This window comes from Octopus sinensis, linkage group LG2 (genome assembly GCF_006345805.1).
Source record: "Octopus sinensis linkage group LG2, ASM634580v1, whole genome shotgun sequence".
NCBI lineage: Eukaryota > Metazoa > Mollusca > Cephalopoda > Octopoda > Octopodidae > Octopus > Octopus sinensis.
The window spans coordinates 187,899,194-187,916,973 of NC_042998.1; the positions used below are offsets into that span (position 1 = coordinate 187,899,194).

The window sequence follows — 17,780 nt, forward strand, 5'->3', positions numbered from 1 at the left end:
CAGAGAAAACGAAGATTAGCCTTTTTTTTTTCCCAGAAAGTGATTTTATTTACTAATTTTAGCTGAGAGAGAGACCACGATTTTATTCCTCAGACTGGTTATTTTAAACTTTTTAAAACATTCTATGTCCTTAATTATAAATGTTTAAACTTGACTCATTTCTAATTTCATTTTATTCTCCATTGCCCCGTATTTAACTTTATAAACATACTGTGTGTGAATGTGCATGTGTGTACGCGCACACACACACACACGTACACACATACATGCATGTATCCACACATGCTAAGTAAATAGAAATCTGCCACTTTCTGCAATGAACATTCCAATTGTTTATTCAAGTGAACTATCTGCTCATTGAATTAGTCTGTAGGTGGCTGAGTATTCCTTAGGCAAAATCATCATGTCATAGCATGTGATTAGGCTGTACCTTCGAATTTGGGTTTAACCCCTTCAATGGGGTTCTTCACAGTTTCTATTTATCTAATTTCATTCACAAGGCTTGGGTTGACTTGAGGCTATAATAAAATTCACTTGTTTAAGATGTGTGAGGGATTGAACCCCAGATCTGATGAACTATAGCCATAGCATTCTCCTTTCATAACTAATACCACTTTCCTAAGCTAGAAAGCAAAAGCTGAGGAGTCATGGAATAATTTGTTATTTTATCACCAGAGTGGCTGTGTGGTAAGTAGCTTGTTTTCCAACCACATGGTTCCGGGTTCAGTCCCACTGTGTGGCACCTTGGGCAAGTGTCTTCTACTATAGCTCGGGCCGACCAATGCCTTGTGAGTGGAATTGGTAGGCGGAAACTGAAAGAAGCCCGTCGTATATATGTATATATATATATATATATATATATGTATGTATATATATATATATGTATGTGTGTGTGTGTTTGTCTGTCTGTGTTTGTCCCCCTAGCATTGCTTGACAACCGATGCTGGTGTGTTTATGTCCCCGTAACTTAGTGGTTCGGCAAAAGAGACCGATAGAATAAGTACTGGGCTTACAAAGAATAAGTCCCGGGGTCGAGTTGCTCGATTAAAGGCAGTGCTCCAGCATGGCCTCAGTCAAAATGACTGAAGCAGTAAAAGAGTTACTAGCAGTATCGCCCGGCGTTGCTCGGGTTTGTAAGGGAAATAACTATATAAGCATTTTTAGAGAGTTATAGCCTAAAAATAGCAAAAAGATGGGAAAAAAATGATGGTAAATTTTTTAAAAAATCGTTGATTCATCGTAGACATTTTTAGAGAGTTACTTCCCTTATATAATAGTGAAAAATGCATTAAAATGGAAAAAAATGATGGTAAATTTTTTTTTAAATCATAGACTCATTGTAGACGTGCGCTAATACCCAGAAGGGCTTGATATGAATCACGACTATAAGATACCCGGTTTTGGTTAAACTGCACCGCAAAATGTGGGAGTAGTTAGGAATCTAAATCGTAGGAGACAGACACACAACTTCACTTTTATATATAAAGATGTATTTTCTTGCATGTACTTAACTGACACAAGAATTGTGTGCTGTTAATTACTTTCCTTCTGATTTCCTGAGATACGATCCAATGGATCAATTCACTCATAAACACCATAACTTTATATTCCATTGTCCCACTGTTAGTAAAACTAATTATCTTTGATTGATATTGCTGATTGTCTGGTCTAAATGTTTGACTCTTCTCATTTGCAGTGTCTTGTATTCTGGCAGAAGGGTCTGATTTAACCACCAAAACCCCAACAAGGGTTAAATAGAGTATCCAATGATAAAATGGTATTAATAATAATAATAATCCTCTGTACTATAGGCACAAGACCTGAAATTTGGGGGAGGAGGATAGTCAATTATATCGACCCCAGGGCATAACTGGTACTTATTTTATTGACCCCGAAAGAATGACAGACAAAGTCGACTGATAATGTTGATGACAATTACTATTATTTGTTACTATTATTATTATTATTTCAAATTTTGGCACAGCCCAGTAGTTTTTGAGGGGAAGGGAAGTTGATTATGTTGACCCCAGTACTTGATTGGTACTTATTTTATCAATGCTGAAGTGATGAAAAGCAAAATTGACTTCAACAGAATTTGGACATAGAGCATACAGCTGGAAGAAATGTTAATAAGTACTTTGTCCAGTGTGCTAATGATTCCTTCAGCCTATCACCCTTAATAATAATAATGATGCTGCTGCTGATAGTAATGATTGCTTCTATCATAAGCCACGGCCAGAATTCTGAGGGGTGGGGGTTAGTTAATTAAATAATATGTGATATTAATAATAGTATAGTAGAAAGCAATACAGAGACACTAGGTAATTATTTCTGATTCCGTGTATCTGGCCTTTGTATGAAATAATGACTAAGGAGAAATTAACCAAGGACAACTGATACATGAAAAATAGTAAAACCAATACTAACATGTTAGTATGTTAACATTGACTACATTGTAATTGAAATGCATAGCATGTCTATGTGAATGTATAACAGAGGTAAAATTACTGTAAACAGAGCTTGTGACCCAATTTTGATTTTCATTTAAAAATTTTTTTTACTTCACTTGCATTACTGATGATCTTTGGAAATGCATGAATGTCACAATTTACTCTTTTACTCTTTTACTTGTTTCAGTCATCTGACTGTGGCCATGCTGGAGCACTGCCTTTAGTCGAGCAAACTGACCCCCAGGACTTATTCTTTGCAAGCCTATTACTTATTCTATCAGTCTCTTTTGCCGAACTGCTAAGTTACGGGGACGTAAACACACCAGCATCAGTTGTCAAGCGATGTTGGGGGGGGGACAAACACATACAAACAAACATATACACACGCATACATATATATCATCATCATCATCATCGTTTAGTGTCCGCTTTCCATGCTAGCATGGGTTGGACGGTTCAACTGGGGTCTGGGAAGCCAGAAGGCTGCACCAGGCCCAGTCTGATCTGGCAATGTTTCTACGGCTGGATGCCCTTCCTAACGCCATATATATATATATATATACATACGATGGGCTTCTTTCAGTTTCCGTCTGCTAGATCCACTCACAAGGCTTTGGTCAGCCTGAGGCTATATTAGAAGATACTTGCCCAAGGTGCCATGCAGTAGGACTGAACCCGGAATCATGTGATTTGTAAGCAAGCTACTTACCACACAGCCACTCCTATGCCTAAATAAATCATAATTTCTAATCTTCATAATTTGTGTCATGTGGTCAACTTTCATCAGCCTGTCTCCTGGTTTTTGTACCTGAATATAGCTTTTCATTGATTATCAAATAATATTAGTGACAGCTTTAATTATAAGTTCTCTCCCAATTTAGCTTGAATTTCTAATTCATTATGGCAACCCTTCAACTGAATATTTTTGTTTTGTTTGAATTATTATCTTCCACATTTGTTATTTTGTAATGTTTTGTACATCTTTTTATACTTTTTGAGGTAGTTTTTCTTCAGATTATGTTGTCACTAAACTTGAATACAGCATTATTTTTTCCCCTCAGCTTGGGCTATTGTTAAGGCAGTTTACAATTTGATTATTATATAGTTTAATACTAATAGCTAACATACATTTTGGTTCTTCTGCCCATATTGTAGCTTTTTCTGCTATTTTACATTTATATGCTATTTTACAGTTATATGCTTTTGAAATGAGATCTATTCTCTGGGACAGCTATACTAATAATTGTACTAACTGTAATATTTGTATACCTTGTTACTTTATAAGAGACAGTGCCTTAGTAAATTGTTTTATCAGATGCATGGAGGACAAGTTGAAATCTGGACTTGGTTATCATATGGTATTCTTGGTGAACAATTTAACAGAATGTTGAAATATACATTCTTCAAGAACAAGGCTCCATCAAACCCACGTTAAGGCTTCTGTATGAGTTGATCTGCTAATGTTGCAGGAGGATTTATGTTTTGGAACTATTTATTTTGAGTTCTAAATTCTACTGGAACGTAATGGTAGGCTTGTGATGTGGTGTAGAGTGTTGATGCAGGGGATGTTCAGTAATCTGGAACAAAAAAAAAAAAAATTAATAAAATAAATGAAACAGGAAATTCCTAGAACAAGTCTGTCATGGAGATATTTGTTTCTGTTTCCATTGGTTACACACTTTATTTCTGTGAAGCAATATTGAATTTAAAAAAAAACAAAAATGTCATTTCATAGAATGCTTCATAAAATAACAAATGCTCAGTATTTATTGTTGAAGCCCTACAAAAGATTTACTGTGCCCAAACAGATAAAGTGTCAACTCTTCAGTTGAAGAGTTGGTGAGGTTTTTTCCTGTCATTGATGTTAACAATAACATGAAATATTGATATATGACAACCTTGAAATTTTGTAATGTTTTCTTTTCTTTTGCTGCAGTGTTGTGTGTTTTAATATAGAAAAAACAATATAATGTACTGTAGGAGCTTAACGAAGGAAGGCATCTCTGTTTTACTCCTTTATGTCATTTCAGTTTTCCTGTACATTTATGATTTATACATAACTCTGAAGAACATAACTTTGACTTAATTTCACTAATAACATACCAATTGTACAGAATCTACATTTTTTTTGTACTCCTCTTTTCATGACTTAATCCCTTTGTCTGTCCTTGTTTGTCCCCTCTATGTTTAGCCCCTTGTGGGTAATAAAGAAATAGGTATTTCATCTGTCGTTATGTTCTGTGTTCAAAGTCTTTCATCTTTTCGGGGTCGATAAATAAAGTACCAGTTTCGCACTGGGGTCAATATAATCGACTTAATCCCTTTGTCTGTCCTTGTTTGTCCCCTCTATGTTTAGCTCCTTGTGGGCAATAAAGAAATATATAGAAATATATATGCCATAACCAGGAATGGCACCCAGTACACACTGTAAAGTGGTTAGTGTTAAGAAGAGCATTCAGCTGGAGAAACTATTCCAAAGCTGACACTGGAGCTCAGCGTATCCCTTGGCTCCCTAAATTGTCAGACTTCCCCAATCCCTGCCAGCATCGAAAATGGACTGTAAATAGTAATAATGATGATGATGGAGGAGAAGAAAATATGTTTTGAGCATATATCAGCAAAAGTATTTGTTTATATGAACACATAAGAAAACATTATTGACTCAGAGATTTCATGTTTAGCTTAATACTCTTTTACTTGTTTCAGTCATTTGACTGCGGCCATGCTGGAGCACCGCCTTTAATCGAGCAACTCGACCCCGGGACTTATTCTTTTGTAAGCCCAGTACTTATTCTATTGGTCTCTTGTGCCGAACCGCTAAGTAACGGGGACATAAACACACCAGCATCGGTTGTCAAGCAATGCTAAGGGGACAAACACAGACACAAACACACACGCACATATATATATAACGGGAAGCTTTATGAAATAAACAAAAGACGAAGGCAGGTGGAATACAAACAAACAATTGTATTAGTATGGCGCTCAGGAATATAAATAAAACAAGTCTTTTACGTTTCGAGCCTGCGCTCTTCAACAGAAAGATACACAGAAAAGAAACACGGAGAGAAACAAGGAGAGAAAAAAAATGCGTGCAGAAGCTAGCGAATCAACATGGCGATCTGATTCCGGCCAGAAGTCAAAGATCAAACATGAGACGCAAGAGCGAAAATAGGGGAGATAACAGGGTCAAATGACCACGCCCCAACAAAAGGGTGTGTGTGTGTGTGTATGAGAGAGTATGTAGTGCGTATACATATATACAACGGGCTTCTTTCAGTTTCCGTCTACCAAATCTACTCACAAGGGTTTGGTCGGCCCGAGGCTATAGTAGAAGACACTTGCCCAAGGTGCCACGCAGTGGGACTGAACCCGGAACCATGTGGTTGGTAAACAAGCTACTTACCACACAGCCACTCCTTAAGGTTAATTTTATAATCATTATTATTAATGACTGTTATGAATTGCTGAGTCTGAAGTGAGATATTAGCAGATTGCTTTGTGTTCACAAGTTTGGTACCTCACTGTTATATTAGTTGAGGTGATACTAGGATTTGATTTCTCTCTCGACAAAGTTCAGAAAGAAGCCTGTCGTATATATGTGTGTATATGTATATATATGTGTGTATATGTATATATATGTGTGTATATGTATATGTATATATATATATATTATATATATATATATATATATATATATGTGTGTGTGTGTGTGTGTCTGTATTTGTCCCCCTAGCATTGCTTGACAACTGATGCTGGTGTGTTTACGTCCCCGCCACTTAGCGGTTCGGCAAAAGAGACCGATAGAATAAGTACTGGGCTTACAAAGAATAAGTCCCGGGGTCGATTTGCTTGACTAAAGGCGGTGCCCCAGCATGGTTGCAGTCAAATGACTGAAACAAGTAAAAGAGTAAAGTATGTAACAATAATATATTGGCTTCAATTCAATTGACATTTAACTCTCTCCTTTTAAAAAAAGCTGACTTTGTGCTTGGTAGTGTTAAGTAGTTAATTATTTCACAAATTACAAGGACCCATAGGGTTGCTACTTAATAACTTTTTCTGCAGTGTTAAGCAGATAAGACAAGTATCATGCTATTTTGATGAAATGTTGGTTTATCACAGCTATCCAGAAAATGCTTTAACTGTTTTCTACAATTAGGGTGAACTGATGCACAAAATGAAAATGTTTTGCCTCGAGACAATAAAATATTTGTTATACACATGGCGCAGGAGTGGCTGTGTGGTAAGTAGCTTGCCTACCAACCACATGGTTCTGGGTTCAGTCCCACTGCATAGCATCTTGGGCAAGTGTCTTCTGCTATAGCCTCGGGCCGACCAATGCCTTGTGAGTGGATTTGGGAGACGGAAACTGAAAGAAGCCTGTCGTATATATGTATATACATATATGTATGTATGTGTATGTATATGTTTGTCCCTCTAGCATTACTTGACAACTGATGCTGGTGTGTTTATGTCCCCGTCACTTAGCGGTTCGGCAAAAGAGACTGATAGAATAAGTACTGGGCTTACAAAGAATAAGTCCCGGGGTCGATTTGCTCGACTAAAGGCGGTGCTCCAGCATGGCCGCAGTCAAATGACTGAAACAAGTAAAAGAGTAAAAGAGTATGGATTTGTACACATTATGAGCTCCAGTCCTGTATCTGATCCTTCCACTATTTTGCTTCTAGTAATCAAATGTATTAATATTTATAGTAGACGTGATGTTTCTTAAATTTTGATTTTGTTAGATTTATCAAATTGCATTTCTTAGAAAACACAGTGCAAGCGTTCACTTTCTAGTACACCTGAACAATATGCAATGCCTGTTTTCTCTATCTCTGAAACGTATTTAGATGAATGTTTAAATACATAGTTCATTTTAAAATTTTATGTACGTGGCATGTAAAAAGCACCATTCGATTGTGGCCGTTGCCAGCCTCGCCTGGCCCCTGTGCTGGTGGCACGTAAAAAGCACCATCCGACCGTGGCCGTTTGCCAGCCTCGTCTGGCACCTGTGCCGGTGGCACATAAAAAGCACCCACTACACTCACGGAGTGGTTGGCGTAGAAACACATACATACAGGCTTATCCTTTCAGGCGCAAGTGGCACTTAAAAAGCACCCATGTTGGTGCTGTGTTAATGCACCTGTACTGGTGCTGCATAAATGCACCTGTGCCGGTGACACGTGATAAGCACCCAGTATACTTTGTTAAGTGGTTGGCATTAGGATCATTCCTTTCGTTCTAATCTCAAATCCTACCGAAGTCAAGTTAGCTTTTCATCTTTGAGGTTCGGCAAAATAAAATGCCAGTCAAATACTAGGGTCGAAGTAATCAACTAATCTCTTCCCCCAAAATCGATGGCCTTAGTCAGAAACACCTTTTTATACAGTCCCAGGTCAATCTTGCTTTAGAAGACCTACGATCAAAGGCATTTTCACTATGACAATCTTAAATGGCTTATAAACACCTTCCACGCTGCAATTGTTTTCGTTCCAGCACACGATCTCAGATCAGGTCACTTGCTATGCAAGTACATCTCTGAAAATCATCTTTTATTTTATTTTTATGGTCGTTCGCCAGCCTCGTCTGGCACCTGTGTCGGTGGCACATAAAAAGCACCCACTACACTCACGGAGTGGTTGGCGTTAGGAAGGGCATCCAGCCGTAGAAACATTGCCAGATCAGACTGGGCCTGGTGCAGCCTTCTGGCTTCCCAGACCCCAGTTGAACCGTCCAACCCATGCTAGCATGGAAAGAGGATGCTAAATGATGATGATGATGATGATATTTATAGATATTCTTGAAATATGTGTCCTTGTGATTTGAACCATTTTTTCTTCAGTATATCCAAGTCACATATTTTAATTTGTAAATGTTTAGTTAATTTAATTTTTGAATACTTATTTCTATTTTATCAATACTTAATCAAATCTCTTGTAGATTTCAAATTAAGTATTGATAAATCAGACAATCCTGCTGCATATCTGCACTGCAATAACTTCTAAATATGCAACAACAATGCACTTGTTCTTAAACACACTTCTAAAGAAATGTTCTAAAATCTACAGAAACCTACACCCTATCAGTTCAGTTAAATATTGAACTAATCATATCTTACGGACAACAATGAAAGAAGAAAGCAATTGAAGAATTGTTAAAAATATTGTATTTGTCTCGTCTACTCTTACCATTCCCCTATGTAATCGATGATCAGTCAGTTCTACACTCTTGTGACTCAAAACATTCATAAATAGGTCTGGCAGATGCCAATTTTGAAAACTGTAGTAGTTAGTTTTGTTTTTGTGATAATGATATATATATATATATATCGTCATCATCATCATTGTTTAACATCCACTTTCCATGCTAGCATGGGTTGGACTATTTGACTGAGGGCTGGCGAACCAGATGACTGCACCAGGCTCCAATCTGATCTGACAGTTTCTACGGCTGGATGCCCTTCCTAATGCCAACCACTCCGAGAGTGTAGTGGGTGCTCTTTACGTGCCACCGGCACAGGGGCCATTCAGGCGGTACTGGTAAGGCAGCGAGCTAGCAGAATCATTAGCACACTGGGCGAAATGCTTAGCGGTATTTCGTCTGCTGCTACGTTCTGAGTTCAAATTCGGCCGAGGTCAACTTTGCCTTTCATCCTTTCGGGGTCGGTAATCGGCTTAATCCGTGTGTCTGTCCTTGTTTGTCCCCACTGTGTTTAGCCCCTTGTGGGTAGTAAAGAAATAGGTACTGGCAATGGCCACACTCAAATGGTGTTTTTTTACGTGCCATCTGCACAGGAGCCAGTCCAGTGGCACTTGCAACTATATATATATATATATATATATATATATATATATATATATATATATATATAGTTTCACTTTTTAAAGTTATCCTATAGACAATAGTTCAAATTATTCTTAATATTATGATAGTATGTCACAAATTGGAACAAGGAGGTGGAAGAATTGGTGAGCAAGTTAATACTTTACAATTGAGTTTGCTTTCATTCATTTTGATGTCATAGAAATAAATACCAGTGAATTGTGTATGATTCAATCAACTATACACCTCCATATTTCTGCTGTGCTGCCAAAATTATGAACCACCTCCTAAAGATTTTTCTGAAATATTTTCTACTTAAGTTGTATTAGTGTACTCATAGCTATTTTATGATCCGTTAACAATTGTTTTTACATTTGCCTAGTTGAAAATTATGTCAAAAAAATGAGAGATTTCATTGTTGACTAGTTTGCAGTAGGAAGTGCTTCTCACTGGAAAGACATATTTCGGTTGAATATAGGCTTTATGCTTTCATTAGCTTTTTATTTCTTATGCAAGATGACTTTATGGCTGTTAATTACTCAACTGTCATGAAGTAGAAGCACTTAAAAAATATTGTAATGAAGCATGTAATATGGAATATAACATAGTTGTGGCAGCATTGGAATTTGGAATGGTTTCATCAGCAGTCACTGTTCAACCATATTCACATTAAGGTTTTTTTTTCTGTAATGTTGCAGTTAATTTTAAAACTGTATATTTCTCTTATTTTCAACTTCTGATTAGATTACTTAACTTGATTGTGAAAAATAGCCGTTTTAATAATATATCAAGTCTTTATTATTTGTAAATGTTGACATAAAATATTTATCATTTTAAAAGTTCTTATTGAATGTTTATCAATTGAATATAATTTTGCTTTGGTTAGATTATTTATCAGCTTTAGAGTGATGAATTAGTTAAATTAATTATTACTGTTGGCAGTAAAGTCTATAATTTGAATAAATTTGGTGCTTAATTAGTATTTGTTATCTTACATATAAATACAGATCATCACATCTCTTTGATGAAGAAGGCCATACCACAGAATTCAAAATTCAGCTTTTTGATTTTTTTGGTATGTTTATCATTGTCATTGTTTTAACTCTGACTTATCTATGCATGCATGGAACGGACAGTATTTATTGAAGCAGATTTTCTATGGCCAGATGCCCTTCTTGTTGCCAACTTCACCTGTTTCCAAGCAAGGTAATATTTCTCCATGACCAGACATGTTCATGAAGTATATTGCAAATGAATGGACATTCATTTACTTTAATCATGCAATGTGAAGACAAGGAAACACAAGCATACACTGTTTCTCCCTCTCTCTCTCCTTCACACATATAAATGATAGGCTTCTTTCAGTTTCTGTCTACCAGATCCACTCACAAGACTTTGGTCAGTTTAGGACTATAATAGAAGACCCTTCTCCAAGGTACCAAGTAGTGGGACTGAACTTGAAACCATTTGGTTTGGGAACAAACCTTTTAACCACATTGTCATGTCTAAAGGAGGAAGGTGTTCAATAATAGAGAATTTATAAGTATTTGGCAAATAAACCATTTCAGTTTTCACTTTTGCCTTCAATAGTATATTTCTGCAATACACTTATTATTTTTTGTAAGTGCAAAGGTTGGCTGAAACGTTCATAGGCTGACTAAAATACTCTCATAGAAAATGACCAAATAAGGTTTATTTTACAACATAGCTTTCCTTGCAGTCCACACACTTCTTTCATTGGTGTTGTAGTGCTTGGATTCCATTGGTGAAGAAGCTATCATCCTGTTGGTCAAAAAGGTCATCAATAGCAGATATGTCATCATCACTGAGACTGGTTCTTGACCAAGTGTTTTTCCATGCTGAGGGACAGATGATTGTCAGATGGGGGCCAAATCAGGAGCATAGGTATGGTGATCAACTAGTTCAAAGCCACAGTCACACACAGCAGCCATTGAGACCAAGACTTATGTGCTAGAGCATTGTCTTGATAAAACAAGACCGCTTTTGTCAATTTTCCTGGACATTTGGTCTTGATAGCCTTTTGTAACTGCCTCAACAAGTTGGTATGGTACTTTCCAATGATGGTTTAGCCTTTTGAAGATAGTCAGTAAACAATGCCTTTTGTGTGCCAAAAAACTGAAACCATCACCTTCCTTGCAGATGAAATTACCTTGGCCTTCTTTGGAGCAGATGGGAGGGGTGTTTCTACTGCATGGATTGTCTTTTTGTCTCTGGCTTAAGGTGATGAACCCAACACTCATCTTGGATAAGGAACCATTCAAGGAGACCAGCTGGATCTGCCTAAAGCAATATCAGATTTTCCTGTGATGTGTTTTTTATTTGGTGTCAGAAGACTGAGCAGAAACCTTTGCTATGTCAAGTTCATTGTGCATAATATTCTCAACTCTCTTATAGGATATTCTAATAATATTTGCTCGCCTGGCCTCCATGCCGGTGGCACATAAAAAGCACCATCCGACCGTGGTCGTTCGCCAGCCTCGTCTGGCACCTGTGTCGGTGGCACATAAAAAGCACCCACTACACTCACGGAGTGGTTGGCGTTGGGAAGGGCATCCAGCTGTAGAAACACTGCCAGATAAGACTGGAGCCTGGTGCAGCCTTCTGGCTTCCCAGACCCCAGTTGAACTGTCCAACCCATGCTAGCATGGAAAGCGGACGTTAAACGATGATGATGATTTGATTTGTAATCAGTTGCCTATCATGTGGTGAACATGATCAATGTTTTCCTAGGTGGTAGCAGTTGCAGGATGTCCATAGCTTGGGTTATCTTCAAGACACTCCCTTCCTCTCCTAAATTCAGCTTCCCACTGTTGATAAAGCTGGAGCATCATCCCCTAATGTAGCAACCATGTCAGTATGAATGTCCTTGGAGGCTAAACCTTTTTCTGCAGGTAGATGACACTATGATGTCAAATTATGTCCATTTTCAAGAGAAGTTGCTACTTTTGAATTTTCCTTTGAACAGTCAGTTGTCATTTTAGCTGGAAAGAGACAATGCAGTTACTAAGAAGGGTTGAAATTAATGCATGCAAGATTTCACAGCTCTAGCATCAGTCCTTCATAGTCATCCTATGAACTTTTCAGCCCACCCTTGTCAATATGCTCACCATATCTCACTTGCCTTCATTGTTCTGATGCAATATAATAAAAAATTAAATAAGGCGTAGGAGTAGCTGTGTGGTAAGTAGCTTGTTTACCAACCACATGGTTCCGGGTTCAATCCCACTGTGTGGCACCTTGGGCAAGTGTCTTCTACTATAGCCTCGGGCCGACCAAAGCCTTGTGAGTGGATTTGGTAGATGGAAACTGAATAAAGCCCGTTGTATATATGTATATATATATATGTGTGTGTGTCTGTGTTTGTCCCCCCAACATTGCTTCACAACTGATGCTGGTGCGTTTACGTCCCCGTAACTTAGCGGTTCAGCAAAAGAGACTGATAGAATAAGTACTAGGCTTACAAAGAATAAGTCCTGGGGTCAACTTGCTCGACTAAAGGCAGTACTCCAGCATGGCCACAGTCAAATGACTGAAACAAGTAAAAGAGTAAAGAGAGAGAGAGTATGTTATATGTTTCTCCAATATAAACTCCTTTCAAACTGTTAAAACATATCTTTTAAGAATCATTTTTGCCATATTATTTTTCTCCTAAAATATTTTCGAATTCACTATTCTGAGTATTAAGTGTTGAATTTTAACTATAATCACTTTATTTTATCAATCTAGGATGAATGAAATATATACTGAACCAGAATATTATTAAAACTCAGAAACCTGCTAGCATTTAGTATAGGGTTTCAGCTGGTGTTACACACACACACACACACACTCTCATATATATACATTTTACTTGTATATTGTTGTAGTCACATTCCCACAAAAGTAGTGCACTTTTTTTTAAAAATAAATTCCACTTATAAGTTATAACCAAAGGCCTGGTTCATTGATTTAGATGTTATTAGTGGAAATGCTCTAGTATGGTCCAAACACGATTCAAGCCAAGGAATGCAGTAAGACTACATAAAACAACTAAAGTGAAATCACATCAGTCATAAATCTTATACTGCATTCTTTACAGCCAAATGTTTTTTACCAAGTAGGTTATCCTATATGTATGTTATAAGTAGCCTGGTTATAAGCATAAAAATTCAAGGATATACTAATTTTCCTTTTCACTCATACGACAACTAATTTCAGAAAGCTGCCCATATGTAAACTATTTTGCAGCTACAAATGAAATGACAAATAACTGTTTCAGACATATTTACTCCTAAATCCAGCTACTTAGTCGGGTGTTTTCATAGCTAGTTATATTTTAGCAAGAAGTGGCTATAATTCTAGCCATCTTGGCAACCCAAGGAGAATACTTGGCACAAACATCATAGATGTGAGTCAATTAAGGTTGACAGTGTCATTGGAAAGTTGCCATCTTTAGCATCTTCAATTGACCACTAGCTGGTCAAAGATTGGCTCAAACATCTCATCAGTATATTAGTATTTTTAGTCATTCAAACATACTCTAGACACTTTTGTGGTAAATTTGTTTGTATATATATATAAATATATATATATGTCTGTTTGTATATTTCTGCATGTGTATGAACACACACACACACACACACACACACACACACACACGTGTGATTTCAGTTGATTGGTGTGTGTGTTTTTGTTCACTGCATTGGCTTTATTGACCAACAGCTGACACAACTATATAGTCTGTATGCAGAAGACCTCCATAGGGAGTTTTCCCATCACATTAGGTATTTCAGGCCATTTTGGTTGGATGTATTACATTGGGTTCTTGGTCAACCTAATTTGTATGTGTAACATTGAGTAGCCTTTGACTTATATAATTTGCAACATCCCAAGTTTGCTTTGTCTGAGAACAAGTATTCATGTAATGTTATTTTTTATTATGTATTTCCTTTGGAAGAGCTGGAATGGTATTTATCACACCATCTTCTGGCTCACTCTTCTTTCTGTCTTTTATATTGCTACTACTATGAGAGCCGATACCCTGAGCTGGTTGGTCTTGTATCACCTTCCTTTTAGGTATTCTCTCCCTATTGTCAATCATATTGTGTCTATCCCCTGGCCCTGCACTAACTACTATGTTCACTCCTCCCCTTCCTCCCCAGAATGTCACCCCTCTGAATTTCTGATTTTGCAAATATTTTTCTTGTAATCATAAACCTGCAGATCATCATCATCAGAATCATCATCGTTTAACCTCTATTTTCCATGCTGGCATGGGTTAGATGGTTTGAGATGGAGCTGGCTAGACAGGAGCTGTCCAGACTCTGGCTGTCTGTTGGGGCAAGGTTTCTATGGCTGGATGCCCTTCCTAATGCCAACCACTTAACAAAGTATACTGGGTGCTTATCACGTGTCACCGGCACAGGTGCATTTATGCAGCACCAGTACAGGTGCATTAACACAGCACCAACATGGGTGCTTTTTAAGTGCCACTTGCGCCTGAAAGGATAAGCCTGTATGTATGAAAAACAGTTTTTTTTACTTAGCTTGATGTGTCTTATCAAGTACAGCAAATCGCCACATCTCTCACTCCCTTGTCATTTCCTGAGTGAGGACTAGTGTCTGAAGATCCTTTCTCATCACTTTGTCCCACATTTTCCTGGGTCTACCTTTTCCACAGGTACCCTCCACAATTAGAGCTTGACACTTCTTTATGCATATTAAAAAAACTTTAGACGATATAACATCAAAGGTAGTCTATGGAAAGAGGAGGGGTAAAGGAAAGAAAAAAACCCAAATAAATGAGAAGTATATAACGATATGTAAATTTAAAAAAAACCTATAGTCTTGGAAAAAGATATATCTAGTGAATGTGAAATGTAAGAAGAAAATAGATATCACTTATATGAACTAAAGGTGTGTTTCTGCCAATGTTTACATCGGTATGCACGCTCTATAACCGTGTTTACAAGGGGATTTTTAGAAAAAAGAATAAAAAATAGTTCAGAATTACAGAGAAGAGAGAATTCCTTGCCTTTATCGTAAGGTGTCAAAATTGAGAGAATCGATCAATCTAGATTAAATTGTTTGTGGTGTTTTGGATACCAAATTAATTTACTAAGCCTTATACTGTTACGTTTATTCCTATCCCTAAATGTAGAGTAATGATTAGAAATTCGTTTAGGTAACTGAGAAGACAAGCTGCCTATAAAAAAAAATACTTCATTACCAGAAGTAATTTTACACTGGTATATAGAATTTTTAATTTTAGAGTTGACATAAACTTGATTCTGTTGTAATTGACTTCAGGTACAATAACCTTGTTATTAATATTTCTAGGGTGGTGGTGGATGGTATTAGCTAAATTAATCTTAGTATTAGCAAATGTATCCTTGTTTAACAGACTAATATTATGTGAGGAGATAATTTGTAAGATATTTTTTGTGTTGGAAAAACCAATCCTAATCGTGTGTTAGTTGATAATAGAGTGATACCTAGAATTCTTTGGAAAATTCCTAATAATAGCTTCACGAAACTGCAAAGGAAGATTAGATTTAATTTGCCTCCCATAAGGAATAATTAACCAAATGGTTTTACTATTAGTTACGTTACTTTTAGTGATACTATCTTTGAAAGACATAGATTTGCTTTTAGAACAAAAATAGGGGTTTAATAAAGGTTATCTCCCTTCCTCTGTTTGGTGTTGGCATATAAATTAAAATTGATATCGTTTATATCCTTACAACTAGATTTCATATCTCCATTAGTAAAGGTAGAATAAGATTGAATGGAATTAAGTTAGGTAACGTTCTCTGTATAACCTGCTTTAAGTAAGGCACGGTTTTAAAATTCGGCCTTAGCATTGAAAATGTCAACATTAGCAGATAAGTTAGACAATCTAAATGAAATATTCTTAACTAAGTTCCTAGTAATGGCCCTAGAATGATTACTGAATTTGCTAATATACTTAAGATTGGTCAATGGTTTGTGGTATGGGAAGTACGAATTATTGTGTAGGTTAAGTGTAATACCTAAAAAGTTGGCTTTGCTGTGAAAATGGGGATTTTATTGATTTTGAGGGACACTTGGGGGTCTAGATTGGACATCTTTTGCCCGATTTCAATCAAATTTTCAACATGGTAAAGTGGAAGCGGATTTAAGCGTGGAAAATGGGTTCGAAATTTTGAAAATTAAGGCAAGATTTTTGAAGTTGAAAAAAATTCTCATTTTTACGTATTTTTCCCTTTTATTTTTTATTGTTTACTGTTTTCATTTTTTCTGAAATTTACAGCTGCCTGTAGCCCGTGTTTAGAGCTTTCATTTGCATGGTCTATCGTCGAAAAATTCCCAAAATAGAAATCCTTTTCCCCCTTATTTTTAATCGCTCAAATAGTGGCACGTACAAAAGGCAAGTGTGCTTTCCGTCGTCACTGCCTGATATTTATGATTGATCTTTCAAAATATTTTCTTTCTCAACTTACTCAAGATCTTTTGTTTTTTATAAATGGGAGAGAGAGAGATAGAGAAAGAGAGGGAGAGTAATGTGTGAAAGAAAGAGATAACTGAAATTTTTTACTCGGTGTATGTGTATATGTATGTATATTACTTCAAAAGTTCCCGCAAGCCCATATGTAAAAAAAAAAAAAATTTTTTTTACGGAAATCGACGGAAGGTCTACTAGAGACGAAAGATCGCCATCCAACCATCGGAGATATCAGACGATGCGCGAAGGCGGCGAGCTGGCAAAAACGTTAGCACGCCGGCCGGCCGGAATGTCTAGCAGTATTTCGGCTGCCGTTACGTTCTGAGTTCAAATTCCGCCGAGGTCGACTTTGCCTTTCATCCTTTCGGGGTCGATAAATAAAGTACCAGTTACGTACTGGGGTCGATGTAAATCGACTTAATCACTTTGTCTGTCTTTGTTTGTCCCCTCTGTGTTTAGCCCCTTGTGAGCAATAAAGAAATATCAGACGACACGCACACACACACACACACACACCACACACACACACACACACACGTGTGATTTCAGTTGATTGGTGTGTGTGTTTTTGTTCACTGCATTGGCTTTATTGACCAACAGCTGACACAACTATATAGTCTGTATGCAGAAGACCTCCATAGGGAGTTTTCCCATCACATTAGGTATTTCAGGCCATTTTGGTTGGATGTATTACATTGGGTTCTTGGTCAACCTAATTTGTATGTGTAACATTGAGTAGCCTTTGACTTATATAATTTGCAACATCCCAAGTTTGCTTTGTCTGAGAACAAGTATTCATGTAATGTTATTTTTTATTATGTATTTCCTTTGGAAGAGCTGGAATGGTATTTATCACACCATCTTCTGGCTCACTCTTCTTTCTGTCTTTTATATTGCTACTACTATGAGAGCCGATACCCTGAGCTGGTTGGTCTTGTATCACCTTCCTTTTAGGTATTCTCTCCCTATTGTCAATCATATTGTGTCTATCCCCTGGCCCTGCACTAACTACTATGTTC

The 17,780-nt window shown here is 37.1% G+C and overlaps 1 protein-coding gene across 7 annotated transcripts in view; it reads left to right on the plus strand.

Annotated features, from left to right (window-relative positions):
• LOC115222941 (phospholipid-transporting ATPase ID) overlaps positions 1-17,780 on the plus strand; it is a 227,749-nt gene that overhangs the window by 72,147 nt on the left and 137,822 nt on the right. The gene's annotated exons all lie outside the window — the stretch shown is intronic.